Here is a 17,948-nt window from a genome sequence, read left to right as displayed (position 1 = left end):
GCTGGTGGTCAGACAGAAGTCCAGCAATGTGGTCCAGGGCGAAGCATGTTGCGTTTGGGAGGGGACGGTTCCAACTTTATCCGTGGTTGGAATGCAGGTGAAGAGAAATGTGATGTAATACATGAACTGGTCTCACCTGGGTCCAGTTTTACGACACCGTGATCTCAAGCAAATCCCTGGTAGGTTTTTTGAAGATACAATCAGGAACTAAGGTGCACTTGATGATCATGGACTTCAGTTCTAGTGGATCGCCTGATGGTAGCACCCTATAACAACATGAATGATACACACTCCATGTAAACAGTTAGGGTGCATACCCTAACACTAACTCTAACCTTAATCTTAATCTTAAACCTAACCCTAACTCTAACTCTAACCCTAATTCTAACCCTAACCCTAACCCTAATCTTAAACCTAACTCTAACCCTAACTTTAACCCCTTACCCTAACTCTAAGTCTAACCCTAACTCAAACCCTAACAGTAACCCTAATTCTAACTCTTAACCTGATTTTAACTCCAACACTAATCCTAACCCTAGTCCTAATCCTAACCCTAACTCTAATCCTAACTCTAACCCACACACTTTGCTCGTTGGACAGACGTATGGATGCAGTCACATGATGTTTCCAGGTAGCAGTCTGCTAAAGCGCTGCCACGCCCATGTCTGTCTGATTCAGGAGCTGCAGGTTCCCTCGTGCTTCTTCTTCTTTTGCTTCTTCTTCTTCATCTTTAATGGACGTCTGCTTCATCCATCCTCCATCACCAACAGATCACCTGCATAGAGTAACGTTTCTTGGGGAGCGAAGGAGTCCAAAGTGGATTAGAGGTCGGGGTTGAGCGACCTTCGACCAGGAAAGCCAAACAGGAACATTGAAGCACCGTCTTTCCTGAGACCTCACTGGTCCTGAAGCAAAGTAAACATACAGAAAAACAAAGTTGGGGAGAACCTAACGAGACGTTCATCACCAAAACGCTGACAACCTTCAAACGGGCTTCAGAAAGGAGTTCTGGTCTGTTCAGTCTCTGTTATGGAAGCTCAGCGCTCATCTGCCACGGGTGAAGAGCCCAGCGTTGGTTTCTAACGGCGGGTATCTGTTGAGCACATGACAGCATTGTCAGTCTTCCATGACTTCAACAGAAACCACTGAAGCACTGCCAGCTTCAGCACAAACACACGATGCTCACCATCATCAAGTGTTTGCAGACGGCTGGAGAAGTTTTATTGATGAATCGGGTAGATGCCACCAAATATATTTCAGGCCAAGTCTGAGTGAATCTGTTAAGTCTGCGTAAACACCAGGAGTTAGTCAGGTTCGGGACACTCCACCCCCATCCAGAACCAGAAGCCACATCCAAAGTCTTACCTGCGCTGGAGAAGAACCAGACCATTCCTCAGTGGTCCAAAGTCCTCTTCTGAGATGGAAGTAAAGTCTACATTTCACCTGGAGTTAAGGGTGTGGAGGAACCAGTGATGGTCGGGGGTCCGTGTCACCTGCTGGTCCACTGGTTTCTCCTGTCCAAAGGAATCCCAGCCGTCTACCAGGAGACTCTAGAGGACGAGCTCCCATCTGTGGACCAGCTTCACGGAGATGCTGATTTCCTTTCCCAGCAGGGCTTGGCATCTGAACATGAGGAGGAGGAGGAGGAGGAGGAGGAGGACGAGAGTTTGACTCTTTGTCTGTTCTAAATGTAGACGATTGATTTTTAATGGACTGTGAATCTCAAATATAAAAATTAAAACTAAAGCTTGAAATATTTCAGTTTGTGTTAAATCTAGAAGACATCAAAGTCTCGAGATGCTCCTGTATGTCTGTGGTCCAGACATCTAGTTAACCATGGAGTAAAAAGTACTGTCTCTCAAATAGAAACACAGAAAATACTCAGAATGTCCTCACGTAACATTTGGTTCTGCTCATAAATTGCTTATAAAACTTTAAAGTAAAATTTAATACAATCTGTTTTGAAGCGCAGATCAACCAAACCTCGAGTTGAGAAGCTGTTCTTTTAACGGTCGGATGTTCCTTTTGTGATGGGACGGGATAATGATGGGGTAATGATGTGATAATGAAAGCCTCTCGTGGTGCGATGTCAGTCATACATTTGGAACAGGAAGCCAGTGCTGGTTGTTCAGGTTTGTGGTCAAACAGAAGCTGTGACTCGTCACCACTGAGGTACAGGGACCCGTCACGAGGGCTTGTCACGAACGGCTGCCTTCAAAACGACGGTTTGAAATCTGGACCGCGGTCAGAGAAACGAGACGAAACATCAAACAGGTGTGTCTATCGGATGGCTGATAGATACGAGGGACGGATGCTCTGGTGAGTCTTACTTGGAATTAATTACCTCCGTTCCTCCTGGAACATTGGGCAATGAGTCCTCTTCACTGGTGCTGGTCACTGGCTGCCCCTTCTTGCTCCATGCCAGCTGACTCCCATGTCTCTTAGGTCTTCTTGGCTGTATATCTCCACGTCTTCTCTGGCGGTCCTCTCTTCCTCCTCCCCCCTTCTGGCACCCAGCCGTTTGCCACACTTACCGGTCTTTCTCCTGGCAGTCGGACTACGTGTCCAGCCATTCTCCTTCTCCTGTCCGAGACTGTCAGACAGATGTGCTACCCCTGCCCTTCTCATCAAGTCTTGATTGATGATGTGGTCTCTCCAAGGGATCCTCAGGATGTATCTGTGGCACTGGTGTGTCTATGGCAAAAATAATACATACAGTACAAGGGTAACTAGAACCAAGACAGTCAGACTGCAACATCCCAGCGACACCCCTGAATTCAAAATGTTACCCTGACCTACTTGCATAGGTCAAAGCTAGTGCTCTGACCTACTTTCATAGATCAAAACACTAGCTTTGATCTATGGTCTTACTCACACTGGCCTTCTTCCTTGTCTTTCTATCTTATCCGGTTCCTGAGTGTACAAAAGTTGATATTTGACCTTGACCTAGTTTTCTCAAGGTCAAGGTCATCATCTCATCTTCCTCCCCTCCCCTGCCTGAGTCGTGTGCTTTAGTTTCATCGTTCTGTCTGAACGGTTGTGGAGACGTTTGGTGGACTAACAGACGAACACACTAACCTTGACATTACAACACGTCACCGCTGTGACGAGGGACGTAAATATGATTTCTGTTCGTGTTGAAAACATCCCACGTTGCAGTTGATCATGTCTGAATTTGTCGTTATGCCGAGATGAAACTGCTGATACGTCAAACCTCATGAGTAAAAAGGAATTGGTGATATCGAAGATTGGATTAAGTTATTTAGGACGCATGAAAACGTGTTGTGACGCGTTCGCCCCTGGTGGCAGCCAATCACAGCCAATCAGAGCTCTACCCTATCGCTGCCGCCGCGCTAATCGCCTCCACAATGACCACGTCCAGCAGCCCGCAGGCCGCCGCGCAAAGCTGCTGTCTGACAGCCAGAATTACATAAAGGACTTATTGAGCAAATCTGTGGAGGAAAGGCAGAATTTCCTGTATTTAGAGTGGACCAATCAGGACGTGTTGGAGCAGGACATCCACTCCCTGTCCTTGTAGGAGCGACAGGAGGCCAGAGTGGACCGGAGCCGTTTCATTCATCGGTCAATCAATCAATGAGTCAATCATTTGGTGCACAGGAAGGCGCGAGCCCTTCAGGTGCTCACGTTCAAGTCTACGCTTGATAGCACAACGTTAGCATGCTTCAGCTAACTCCGACCCAAAGCTACGCTCACACTGCAGCTAATTCCACTCAGCTGAGTCAAGGAATCAACACATGACTCACAAAATGACTCGACAAAACGGATGGAGAGTTTGTCAGATGTGATGAAGCCACGAACGTTCATCAGGCCTCTGGTTTGTGAGCGTGTTGAAGCACACGCTAATTCAACCAAACGGACGTCTAGATGTGATTTTTATAGAAAAATAACCCTGACCAATCAGGGTTCAGGTCGTCTTCAACAGAAGGTGATTTGCATATCCTTGCATACACACACACACACACACACACACACACACACACACACACACACACACACACACACACACACACACACACACACACACACACACACACACACACACATCGTCTTAACACTCCCATGACGCGTAAAACCAACCCACTAAAGTTATTTTACATTCAGCCTCAGGATGACGCGGCGCTGGAGCGTTCCCGATGGTTTCCAGCTGTGGGGGGGTCATCACTCTGTCACTGGACATCTGTGCTCTGATTGGTGAACTGAAGGCGTCTGAAGGAAGTGGATGCTAGCGCTGTTAGCGCTTGTGAGAGCTAATAAAGTTCCTGCTCAGCTTTACGGTACCTTAGGCCAAGGATTCATGACGACGCAGTGTGGCTTGTTCAGGCAGCGCCGCCCTTCAGGTCAATCCCACCCACTGGAGGTTTATTACAGTGAGGAAATATTATGCTAGCACCTCGCCTTTTTATTGCTTTTAGCTTCTCTAATTTTCATACCCAGCAAAACTACAATTATGACACGTTTTTATACGACGCTGAAATAAAGCCGGAGGTGGAGACAGCCTGCGCCAGCCCGCGTGGGGGATGTGTGGCCTCCACCTGAAGCCAAAGTTCTCCTGATGCCCCCAAACATTTGATTGGAGATGTTTTTTGTGCATTTCTCACCAAAGCAAGTAAATATCTGGATTAAGTGTTATCAACAGGAAATGAATGTTCCAGTGTGACAAATGCAAGACGCAACAGGATTACCGACAGAAGAAAACCCAACGCCTGCAGGGCCGCGGCCAGGATTCCAAAATTCCAACACATGAAAATGTGTATTTTGCCCTGAAGCATTCAGCGACCAAATCCTTCAAAGAGACCAAGGCTATTACTGTAATTGGCCAAACAAAACATTTTTGTGCTAATGTCGCCCTCACCAAGTTAACGCATGAAATCCAAAGTGGTTGTTAGCTCGTGGCCCAGGGCTGCAATTAAATCTCATTCACCTCCTTATCTCTAGTCAGCTACTAAGACTCGACAGTCAAGGAGTGTTTATTTGGGTTCTTATGATGGTTTTGGAAAGCTGACTTGAAGTGATTGATTAATATTATCTGCTGTTGATGAGAAAAACAAAGGAGTTTTGCTGTTAGCGTAGCTTCTTGCTGTTGCCATGGCTGCAAAAGGCAACTTTTTTTTTTCGTGGGGCAATAGTTTGGTCCCCGACATGATGAAGAGGACAGTTTGTGGTTTGGTGAACCGACTTGGCTTCTGCTGGAGGCGCCACCACACACTGTAAGACAAACCGCATAATTAACTATGTATTGTGACGGACAAAGAAAAGCCTTGAATGTAAACACCTCAGTCACATAGAGCGCTGGAGTCGGGTTCATCACGTTAATTAAATTCCACTTCTTGAGTAATTAATGAACTCAAATTGATTCCTGCTTAGGATTCGTTTCGTGGTTCATGAATGATAGAAGTGGTGCCAATTATTTCAAACGTAACACCGTAATCAGACTTTAGAAATAACATCCAAAACTGTATCACATATTTTATTACCTGTACATCAGGGGGGTCAAACTCATTTCCACCGGGGGCCACATCAGCATCATGGCTGTCCTCAAAGGGCCAGATGTAACTAATAAATGTAACTAAATGTAACTCAGTGTAATGTAACTAAATGTAACTACTCCTTAATGTAACTAATAAATGTAACTAAATGTAACTCAGTGTAATGTAACTAAATGTAACTACTCCTTAATGTAACTAATAAATGTAACTAAATGTAACTCAGTGTAATGTAACTAAATGTAACTACTCCTTAATGTAACTAATAAATGGAACTAAATGTAACTCAGTGTAATGTAACTAAATGTAACTACTCCTTAATGTAACTAATAAATGGAACTAAATGTAACTCAGTGTAATGTAACTAAATGTAACTACTCCTTAATGTAACTAATAAATGTAACTAAATGTAACTCAGTGTAATGTAACTAAATGTAACTACTCCTTAATGTTAAATAACTGAATTTCTGACTGATTCTAGTTCCAAACATTACAGTTAGACAGAAAAAACATGTTTGTTTGTTTCTCTGTTCTAACATAAATCCTTTTAATTTGTCAGGTTATTAAACCCACAGAACTCCATCAATCAAGGATCAAACTATCAATCAATAAAGAAAAATAACATCAGACACAAGTTAGGACATTAACTTTGTTAACTTTGACATTAATATTAACTTTGTTTTTGTTAAAGTTGATGGGCTTCATTACTGCATTGTGGGAAATGTAGTTTATTATTTTTATTCATTTTTAGACACTCTGACCTTATGTGCTCGGGCGACACAAAATGATGTGAAGGGCCACGTTTGGGGGACCACTGATGTAGAGCACATGTGCTCTACATCAGTGGTCCTCAAACCCCGGGCAGCGGACCGGTACCGGTCCGTGGGTCATTTGGTACCGGGCCGCTCAGAAAGAAGAACTTATTCCGTTTTATTTATTTCGGAGTCTGAAAGATGTTAAATTTGAAAAGTGACGTCTGTGTGGAATGACCTACTGACTAATTCATGCGTCTGTCCCTCTTGACGGGTCTCGGTCACGTGACAGGTTATTAACACACACCATGAAGCGCCCATAAACGCACCAGAGTTCTGGATTAAAGTCCAGGCAGATTATCCTGAGATCGCCCCAAAAGGATGGAAAACCCTGCTTCCATTCCAACCTCCTGTCTTTGTGAAGCGATTTTCTGCTGTGACCGAAAACCAAACCAAACTGGAGTAGAGCAGACCTATAAACACACTTCAGGGGTCATTGTCTCCGTTACCCCTAGACCAGCGGTCCACATCCACTAATTCTCATTATTGTAATTACTATTATTTGATTGACTTGTTCACCTTTCTATTGGAAATGATCAATATTTCTCCTGCGTTGAACGCACTGGTTGTAAGTCGCCAAATTTCAAAATAAACCTCATCAGTGCAATCAGTTCAATCGGGTTTTTAATGTAATTATTTCTTATAATTATTTCATTTACAGAGACGAAATAGAGATGTTGATTATCAATTTATGAAAAAAAGGTTGTTTATTGTCTGTTGATGTCTACATTTTACATAAAACCACTGATTTATTATTAGACTACAGCTGTCCTGGAGTCATTAACGATTATCCAGCAAATGAAGACCGGTCCGTTAAATACTGTCTGAGATGAAACCGGTCCGTGGAGATAAAAAGGTTGGAGACCGCTGCTCTACATGATGGGGTTGTTGTGGTGCTACAAGTGCAGGATCAAAAACCTTGAGTCTGTGTGTGTGTGTGTGTGTGTGTGTGTGTGGGTGGTTGTGTGTGTCATATGCATTGCTGCCTAACTTTAACTGCCCCGCCCCCGGCAGCAGCAGTGCCAGCGGCCTGGAGTCGGATAGTAAAAGTCTTTTATTGCCTTTATCTGCGTCTGTGTCCTGTAAAGTGAACAGACCTCCAGTCAGTCTGCACGGTGGGAAATTCATAAAACTGTAGATGGTCATTGTCCTGATGATAAACCCCACAATGCAGTGCTGTGCACCACAGAATAAGAACAACATTCTCATCCTTCATGTGAGTTTGAATGGATGACGCCACAGGAGATGAAAACGACCCAAAATAAACCCTTAAAAAGAATTCATGCAGACGGTGAGACGAGTAGAGCTGCTGCTCCTCACTGCAGGGGGAAACACAAACCTTTGATTTAATTGACTGGCAGCCCCTTGGAAACCTGGACAGGTGAGGATCCTGAAGATACCCGGATACCATCATGACCTCTGACCTGGGAGCTCTCATTGAGGATGAGGTGGTCGCTGTGGAGGACACTCTTGAGCCAGCAGAGGGCTTCTGACGTACGCAATTATAATACAGATTATTTCTTTATACAGACAGAAACTATACTTTTCTTCTTCCCTGGAGTCTCTGTGCTCTATGTTCTCCCAGGTTTTTCTCAGGTTCACCCCTCATCCACCCATCTGCTATGGACCTGCTCTTCCCATCCCACCAGTACCACCCCTAACCTAATTATCGGCTGGGGTCCGGCTTCCTTTTTCCTCCGCGCCACCATACTGTTCCACCCCTCATCCACCCATCCGCTGTGGACCATCTGCTGTGGACCTACACCTCCCATCCACCAGTATCTCCCCCCACCTAACCATCGACTGGGGTCCTGCTGCCTCTCTTCCTTGGTGTCATCTTACTGTTCCACCCCTCATCCGCCCAGCCGCCGTGGACCTTCCTCTGTGGACCTGCACCTCCGAGCCCACCAGTATCACCCCCATCTCTCCATGTGCTGTGGACCTTCTCCTCCAAGCCCACCAGTACCCCCCCCCCAACTATCCATCGTCTGGGGTCCTGCTTCCTTTCTCCCTCCTTCCTCCATACAGTCATCCACACAGCTGTAGTTGTGCCTTGACTTTATCAACCTGAACCATATTGATACTGTCTCTCTCTGGCCTGTCTCACTCTCTCTCTGTCTCTCTCTCTCTGACCCTGTTCTTATCTTCATTTATTTCTTGTCCCCCCAACCGGTCGAGGCGGATGGCCCCCAAAAGAGTCTGGGTCCTGCCCGGAGTTTCTTCCTCATGGAGGGAGTTTTTCCCTCCACTGTCTCTGATGCTCTGGAGGGTTCAGTTGGGTTTCTGTCTGTTAAAGCGCTTTGAAATGTCTGCTGCCAGGATTAAGAGATATATCAATAAAACTTGATTGATTGATTGATGTGAGATTCACAAAGGACTAGAAACTCCTCTGAGCCAACAACATTTCCAGGTAATTCATAGTTTACATGCTTTATAGGAATGCTTCAGGATAAGTTCAACGATTTATTAATAGAGAAGCTTCTGACATGGAGAGGCAGGCAGGTACAAGTCCAGTCCAACATGAAGGTAAAGATTCTCCAACAGGAGCAGAAGCCAAGAATTGAATGAAGCAGCAGTGAAGATCTGCGCCAGTACGTACAAACGGAATGACGTGACAAGGGGAACGAGGCACAGGTGTGAAGAATCACTGAGGAAATGGGCGGCAAGCATGGATGAAAAAAGGTTACGAAGGTCGACAGGAAGCGAGTCGCTCGCCATGAAGCAGGCGACACCTACAGGCTGGGGGCAGAATGCGTTTAATGTAGAAGCTTGAAAGGCTCGATTAGCCAATCAGGCTTATCGAGCCTGTGTGGGTTCTCTTCGGGTTCTTCAGTTTGCTGCTGCCTCCAGAAACATCCAGCTGAGGTGAACTGGTTGCCCCAAACTGTCTCGTGGTGTGAATGTTTGTCTTCACGTTCACAAGCTGGCGTCTCATCTGGGGTGTGCCCCACCTCTCAGCTGGGATTGGCTCCTCAGAGGCTGATAAGCAGCTCTGGACGAGAATACTGCTCGCCTGATGTCTGCAGCCGACGTTGTAGCTGTAATGCTTTAAAAACTGTTTATCCAATCAGTGCAGATCTACAACCCAACACACAACCCAACACGCAACCAAACACACAACCCAACACGCAACACAACACACAACCAAACACACAACCCAACACACAACCCAACACACAACCCAACACACAACCCAACACGCAACCAAACACACAACCCAACACACAACCCAACACACAACCCAACACGCAACCAAACACACAACCCAACACACAACCCAACACACAACCCAACACACAGCCCAACACACAACCCAACACACAACCCAACACACAACCCAACACACAACCCAACACACAACCCAACACACAACCCTAATGAGGCGACGCTTCTAGAGTCTTGAAGCAGACCCTTGTCCGTGATTCCATCAACATGCTATCTGTGTGTTCAGCGCGAGCGTGCCGTCTGATTTATGTACGTGTTCTATGAGTTGCACACCCACAGAACCACAGAATATAGTGAACACGTAGCACTCTTATTCACCGACGTGCAAACAGGTATGGGGGGGTTTCCACTGTGTGGCTTCAACAGGTTCTGTGATTGTCTTCGTCGTGTGTGTGATGCGTTCTGAAGCTTCATGTCAGACACGCCCTGACCGGTTCGTTTGATCTCACGTAACACAACCAATAAACCTGTCGCCACCGCGCAACCGAGGACAACGACCGACTGATGCGTCATGTGTGTTTACTCACTTGTCACAGCATCCCTCTTTGTTTTGATCAGAATTTTCTTTCAGGCCATAAGCTAAATTATTTACAACCTTTGAACACCTTCCTTTCTTTACTACTTTCCTTTTCTTTGATTGACAGGTGATTGTTACCTGCTTGATTGAGGATTCCTCCCTTGAAAACGAGCCAACTGAGGCAAACAAAAGATTTTAGAAATGGCAAGCCAGTCGTGACCCAATTAAAAAAATTTAAAAATGAAAAGCCAGTCGTGACCCAAATAAAAAAATTAAAAAATGAAAAGCCAGTCGTGACCCAAATAAAAAAATTTAAAAATGAAAAGCCAGTCGTGACCCAAATAAAATACTTAGAAACGACAGTTCGGTGGTGAACTCTGTGCCCCTTCTAGTTTTGTTCTTGGAACGTCGGATCAGGCTATGCAGGAAACACCAAAGCTGGTTTCCGTCCAAGTGAGGATCACATGATTCCCTTACCTGCCACACAGGTATTTAAACCTTCATGGATGTAGACACATCAGTGTGATTAGCTTGCTACCTGCTATTAGCAGCTACCAGCTGTTGGTTATCGGTGTGGTTTCTGAACGGAGCTGAAGGGCATAACTTTGAGAGTTCTGCTGGAGTCGATGTTTCATCTGTGGACGAGCTGCAGTCGTACAGTCTAGAGCAAAAAACTAACCACCGACCCGCAGAGCAATCAGGTGGGACCAAACCTAAATATGCAAATTTATATGCAAGCCCTTTCAGGAAACCCCTACAGTTTCCAGAGAATGTGCCTGAATGCCTTCAGCGATGGGTTGATCCTGATCTTGGGAGTCATCCAGGTCATGTCGGTGTTGAGTTTGAGTACCGTTGTTTCCTCAGCAGACCACCGATGAGCTGGATCTCCACCTGTTGACGGGGGTGTGGCTGTAACCAGGTGAGATCAGCACCTTAGCCCAACGACTGACATACTCTTGGACTGTGGGGACTTAAAGAGTCTACCAGTCTGCTTCCTGTTGATTTTAAAGGCCTTTCAGTTGACAGGCCAACACATTAGCATTAAGAAAAACATCAGAACCCAAATCTGGGTCACCAGATGATGAATGAGTTTTTAACAGTCTTGAAGAGGAAGTTGCTGGAGGCCTGGCTCTCTTACCCCGGTGACAGAAGGCATCTAGTCACGCCTCGTCAGGAAAACTTCCAGGAGTTTTATAAGTGTGCTGAATTTTCTGCTTGACTCTGAATAATCAATCTGTCAACAAATTTTCTGTTCTTTCAGTTCTTTCGCAGTATTGGCTAAAAATATTATGCATGCGGTAGTTTCAGTAGAAAGCAGTGGCTACTCTGTAATTCGGCGAATAAGAAGTTTTTCCAACTACAAGTACCAAATCTAGGAGATTTTCCCTTTATATGAAGTCAAGTGATTGTCTTTTTAACTCACAATTTCACTCTTCATCTCAGGAAATGTAAGTATTAGGAAGTATTTACAAGAATCAGCCATTCATGTTTAAAGTTCAAGTCAAAGTCGAGCTGTGGAGGAAGTGCCTGTGGACTGGGAGACAAGAGTGTCCTTGTCTTTATGTGTCATATAATCATCAGTATAAACGCCTCATTATACCAGCAACAGCGCTCCCAGCAGCCCCTGGGGGTCCACGCTTCGCGCCGGCTTACGTCTTCTCTGTAACATGAACCTCGGTTCATTCGGTCATGTTGAGCCGTTACCAAACGAGGGATGGCGTCTTCCACACCCGTTGGCCTCCTGTTCCGCATGTTCCATACGAGGCGTGTTGAGGTTGTGCTGGTATGAGGACGTCTTGACTGTTGGAGGCGCTTTTTATTTTTACTTTCCCACCCAACCGGTCAAGGCAGATAACCCCCCTCCAGAGTCTGGGTCCTGCCCAGAGTTTCTTCCTCAATGAGGGAGTTTTTCACCGCCGCTGTCTCTTATGTTGTTCTGGAGGTTTTTTTTGGGTTTCTCTGTCTGTTAAAGCGCTTTGACATGTCTGATCATGTGATCAAGCACTATATAAATAAAATTTGATTGGTTGATTGATTGATTGATTGATTGATTTAGGAACAAACTGGGGTCAAGAACTTTTCCCGCCCTAGAAGACGTCGGTGCTAACCTTCCCCTCCGGCCTTGAACCCCTCGTTTCATTCCAGACTCATTCCAGTCGTCATCATGAGGTTGATGTAAATAAAATCCAGCCCAGTGATGCTTCTGCATGTGAAAGTGAAAACTTGCACAATGCACAGAAATCTTTGCGGCTCCTATACGACTGACAGTTTGAAGGTAGACAAGACAAAACCTGTATAAACAGCCGCTTCAGTGTTCCATGAAATCTGTCATTCCGTGATTTGTCCTCTTCAGCTCATTTCTGCCCGTCACCTGAACGCCACCTGTGCAGGTGTGCAACCCAAGAGCTTTGGCATTTTTGTTTGATGTTCCCTGATGCGGACCGATAAGACGCCACGCTGATGTTTTTACAACCTCTGGGACAGCATTAAACACGCCGTTCTTTATCACCCAGAAGGATTCTGTCGCCGTGGAAACGACTGCAAATGCTTGTTTCCTGTCGCTCAGCTGGGTCCTCTCAGGTCAGAGAGTTGTCCTGTTGCTTCCTGTTTGTTATCGTCGCCTGTGCCTCACCTGTCTGTGTAAGGTGCGCCGCGTCCCTGCTGCCACCGGTCCCTACCTCCTGTCGCCCAATCAGCTTGGCGGGTCCTTCCTTCCTTCCCATCAGATTTCTTGCAGACTGGACTTTTAAAAAGTTGGCCCCCACCTTGCGAGCAGGTAGCTCCTCACTTCCAAAAAGAAGGCTGTTGATTAAAAGCTTCAGGAGGGGAGGGGCAAACAATAAGTGGTGTTATCTTCATACATGTTAGATTTAAGGTCCAACCAAACCAGGATTTGTATATTCATCATTTCAAGTCGACACAAACGGGCTTGGTCTCATTCCTGGGGTGTCAAACTCTTATTATTTACTGTATTTACTGTCAGTAAGAAGATTTATAAGATCAGGATAACTTCAAACAGAGATAACATTGATTCTCATGATTAAAGGTGACAATCCCACGTCGACCCAGAGGTCTCCCCCAGGGGTTGTGGACCACCGGCAAAGACTCAGACAGGTTTTCATCCCCGGGCGTCTGGGCTCTAGCTAGACGCTGAAGCTACAGACAGTTTAAAACAACACAACTGTTGTGCTAAAACTAAATAGCTTGTAGTTGAAATAATGAGTTGTTTTAGAGATAAAAAGAACATTTCAGATAAAGCCAATAATCATGTTTGTCTGCTGCTTCGTAGAGATTTTAGGGAAGAGAAACAAGAATCTGACATTAGAACCCAAACCAGAGGAACGAGCTCCAGTTTGTAAGTTTAGAGTTAAATAAACCCAAGAGACTTAAGACACACCTGAGGTGTGAACGTACCTGAGCAGACAGGTGGAGAGATTAGAGTTAATCTGAGGTGAAGCTATGTGGTGTAACGGGATGGTTTGACTGGTCCAATTAGAACGGAATGCAGGAAAACCATCAGCAGAAAAATAATCCATTAGCAAATTCACAGAAAAGATTTAACCATGTCAAAACAACTTAATTGTTATTATTGTATAATAAATTTCTTATTTATGGGATTTATCTTGTAAAACAATAAAACGACTCGTGAACGTTGTGATGTAGTAAATCAACCCATGAGTTATTTAAGGCGGTCGCTGGGCAGGACCTTCCTCACCCTCCACTCATCCTCAAATAAAATGTGGACTGAAGTCAGCATGAGCTAAAGATTCAAACGGACCAACCATTAAGTGCTATATGAATAAAACTTGATCGATTGATTGATTGATTGATATAAATGTCTTCTAATCAAACCCGTAATATAAGTCAAACTCCTGCTGTTTGATCAGGTTTGTTGAGGGAATCCTGGATGTGTTCATCCACTCTCAGCATCTTTTCCTCCAAATTCCCCTTTGTGGCTGTAATTTGGGGATTGACAGCCTGCTGGGCCCTGGACTAATTCAATATGCTGTACCTTGGAGTAAAGCTTCATAAAGTAGCTTAAGTCTGCACCGCCTTTCGCTCCAACCCTGACCTGGTGGTTGTCATAGCGATTAGAGATTAATTCATTTGATGAACATTGTGATTTTCTTTCCTACCTTTTGATGCAAACTTAAATCACCAAAATGATCATTTTGATGATATAATTTATAATGGAATAATTTATAATATTATTAATAATAATATTCATAATCTTTACAGTTTATTATGCAGATTTTTTTTATTTAACTGTGACCCGAAGATGACGAATACTTTAATAATCTCAAAGTATACAATCCCAAACATTTCTCCCCGGAGGAGGATTGTTTGGCGGACCTGCTTGGAGCAGAAACGTTTATCTCAATTTTAAATTAGCGTTGATTTGATTTTATGAGTGGATCGCGTTGGTTTTACATTTGCTGAGTTTTACTTCTCCATCCAAAAATCCAACCCCCCCCTCCCACACCTGCATGATGAGTCACGTTTTCAGTGGATTACAGAACCGAGGGTAGATAATGCCCTGACGGACTTTCTCTAATGCCTCATGTTTGGAACATTGGTTCACTTAATGAACGCCTGCATCTGTCCATACAACACAATCCAGATTAGGATTTAGTAATCCTGTTAGATTTGTGCCAACAGGGCCGCAAGAGTAGACAACAGCAGCAACTTTTCTATGTGTGCAGTTGGCACGGGCCCTAAGTGGGTAACGGTCTTACCGACTCTTACCGACTGTTTCACGGAGATGTTACGACTTGTGTGACACAGAAGGCTTTTGTGCATCGTTCAGAGAATTATTGTCTTTGATAGAATGAAATCACTGAGATTGAAAGCATTTAACTTTGATTGAACATGCTCACTGGGTTGGTGTGGTTTGTAGCTAGCTTCATTATCCAGTAGTCAAATCAACTTTGTTTTAATTGGGCAGAACTTCAGTAAAAATATCTCAAGGCACTTTCCATGAAGGGATCATGAACGGCTCCGTGACGACCCAAGAACACTCTCATCAGCAAACACTTGGCGACTGTGGTACGAAAGTAATGAGGGTAATCAACGAAAAAGACGAGTTTCAAGCCTGCAGCTCTGCTCCCGTCACACCTCTGGGTTTAGAACCGGTCCAAACACAGAACCCTGAGGACCTTCACTCCTCACTTTGTTCAATAATATACAATGTTATTATAATATTTATTTCTTTTATTTCCAATAATTTGTATCCTTTTTTAATGTATATAATATACATATATATATTTATATATAATTAATGTATATAAAAAGTATAAAAATTTATTTTAAACTTTAGATTCTCAAAGTTGTTAATTTGATGACAACTTGGGACCGGTTAACATTTAGCCGAACCAACCTGGAATGCAGGTATGCTGCATAAGAATTCAGTCATCCACCCTGGAATGTTAGAGATGGGCTGTTGTGGGTGTCATCAATGCCCTCAGGGGTCACTGATGGGTGGGTTCTCGCCTATGTGGTATGTGCCAGGCCCACCGGAGGGGGGGTCTGGAAGTGTTTTCCCAGAAAATAATGCTTAACTCAAATGTGCATATACCTATATGTGTATAAGGAGACTCTTGAAGGGAAATGATGGTGAGAAATTAAGTGTCACATCAAAAATCCATCATTCCACTGAATGATCATCATCATCCAGTCAAACATACTTGTACTCTTGCAAATTTGTCTAGACGATGAGATTTTGAAGCTGGATCTTGAGGAAAAAACGGGAGGGTGACGTTAAGGATGTCAGAGCCCCCAAGACGTCAGCCTGACAGCTGTGCATGGGTCAAACACCTCAACCTGTGGCGGTTTAACACCTGGACCTCTGAGAGGCCGTCTACCTGTCCCTCCTCCACGTCCACATTCCTCGCGAGGGGGGGGGTGAGGAAGGTTTAGGGGGGGGCGAGGTGGGGGTAGGTCCCAACAGACTTTCGGTTTCCCTCATTACTTAATACTGACTTGTTTAAGACCCCACCACCACCACCCTTCAGACCTAATGCATCTCAAAGTGGTGTTCGTTATTATGGAATGTTTCAATGCACAAACAGTGGATGTAGGTTGTGACTGCGTCCCTGCCCCTGGTCTGCCCTTAGGCTGCCTGTTGGCTGCCTGTAGGCTGCCCCTAGGCTACTTGTTGGATGCCCCTGGGCTACTTGTTGGATGCCCCTAGGCTATTTGTTGGATGCCCCTAGGCTATTTGTTGGCTGCCTGTAGGCTGCCCCTAGGCTACTTGTTGGCTGCCCCTAGGCTACTTGTTGGATGCCCCTAGGCTATTTGTTGGATGCCCCTAGGCTACCTGTTGGATGCCCCTTGGCTACCTGTTGGCTGCCCCTAGGCTGCCTGTTGGCTGCCCCCTTAGGCTGCCTGTTGGCTGCCTGTTGGCTGCCCCCTTAGGCTGCCCCTAGGCTGCCTGTTGGCTGCCTCTAGGCTGCCTGTTGGCTGCCCCTAGGCTGCCTGTAGGCTGCCCCTAGGCTGCCTGTTGGCTGCCCCCTTAGGCTGCCTGTTGGCTGCCTGTTGGCTGCCCCCTTAGGCTGCCCCTAGGCTGCCTGCTCCTACAAGCTCTCCTTGTTATCTCCATCTTGCTCCCTCATCAGACTTTGCTACTCGCTCTCTGCTAACCCATCCAGAAATTTCCTGAAGCTTCTGTTGTCAAGCCTGGATCTTCTTATCTCTATGCTGGTAGGCCGGTCCATGACCCAAGTCCCGAGACACCTGGAGTTTTTTGTCTGTTTCCATTCTCACCTGGCCAGCCCTCACCTGGCTCCCCCTGCTTGCATCAGCTTTAATGATTGTGGTTATAAATAGATAAATATTCACATCATCATTCATCATCATGTTTACAATCCAGATTATGACTCCTTCCTGTTTGTCTCCAACCCTGAAGGTATTTACTACAGCCAGTACATTCTACAGGGATTAGAACCAGTGACATGTGTTGACTGATGTTCCTGATTAAAAGCCCATAACTTTAATTGTTTAAAATATCAGTAACTGTCAGAGGAGGCTTATAAAAAACTTCTGACTGTCAGATGAACCAGAGTCCATCCCAAGGTAGTTTCATCTGTGCCAGAAGAAAAGTATTAGACTGGACTCAAACCGCAGAAACCACAACTGTTCAGGAACACACACACGTACACACACACACACACACACACACACACACACACACACACACACACACACACACACACACACACACACACACACACACACACACACACACACACACACACACACACACACAGATTCTTGGCCTAAACTCCACATGAACTTTGAACCCTGAGACACTAATCCACCCATTAACCTGATTCAAGTTCTCCTCAGCCACTCTATGAGCTCCTCAGCCACTCTATGAAATGCTGCCCGCATTTACAGTGTAGGTAGTGTAGGTAACCCGAACCCTAGCCCTAACCCCTGACCCCTGACCCTAACATATTCAGCACATATCCAGTCACAGAAGAATCTTCCAAAGGTTTGGGTTTTTTTTTCATTTAAAATGTTTTGCAATTATTTCCTCCCATGCTAATAAAAGTCCTCAAACACTCAGAAGACACCACAGGTGTCATTGGTCCCAGATGAACCCGGGTCTGGAGGCCTACAGGAGACCACATGATGAATCGGTGTGAAGGTTTCCTCCCCAGCAGCATCCCGTCCATCAGTCGTTCAGCTCAGCCCACCAGGGCTGTAATTAATCTGACAATTAGCCTCAGCTCCAGACTGTTAGCACCCCACCTCAGCGACACGGGCCTGACGGGTCGACGTCAAACCATCCATTAAACCGTCTTTAAACACACAGTCTGTGTCTGTCAGGTGTTTTCTGTCATGATGGACAAAATAATTAGGCCCTATGATTCAGAGCGGTGTTCACAT

This window comes from Antennarius striatus, chromosome 4 (genome assembly GCF_040054535.1).
Source record: "Antennarius striatus isolate MH-2024 chromosome 4, ASM4005453v1, whole genome shotgun sequence".
Lineage (NCBI taxonomy): Eukaryota > Metazoa > Chordata > Actinopteri > Lophiiformes > Antennariidae > Antennarius > Antennarius striatus.
The sequence above is the reverse complement of the archived record's forward strand: the minus strand, read 5'-3'. Positions refer to the sequence as shown.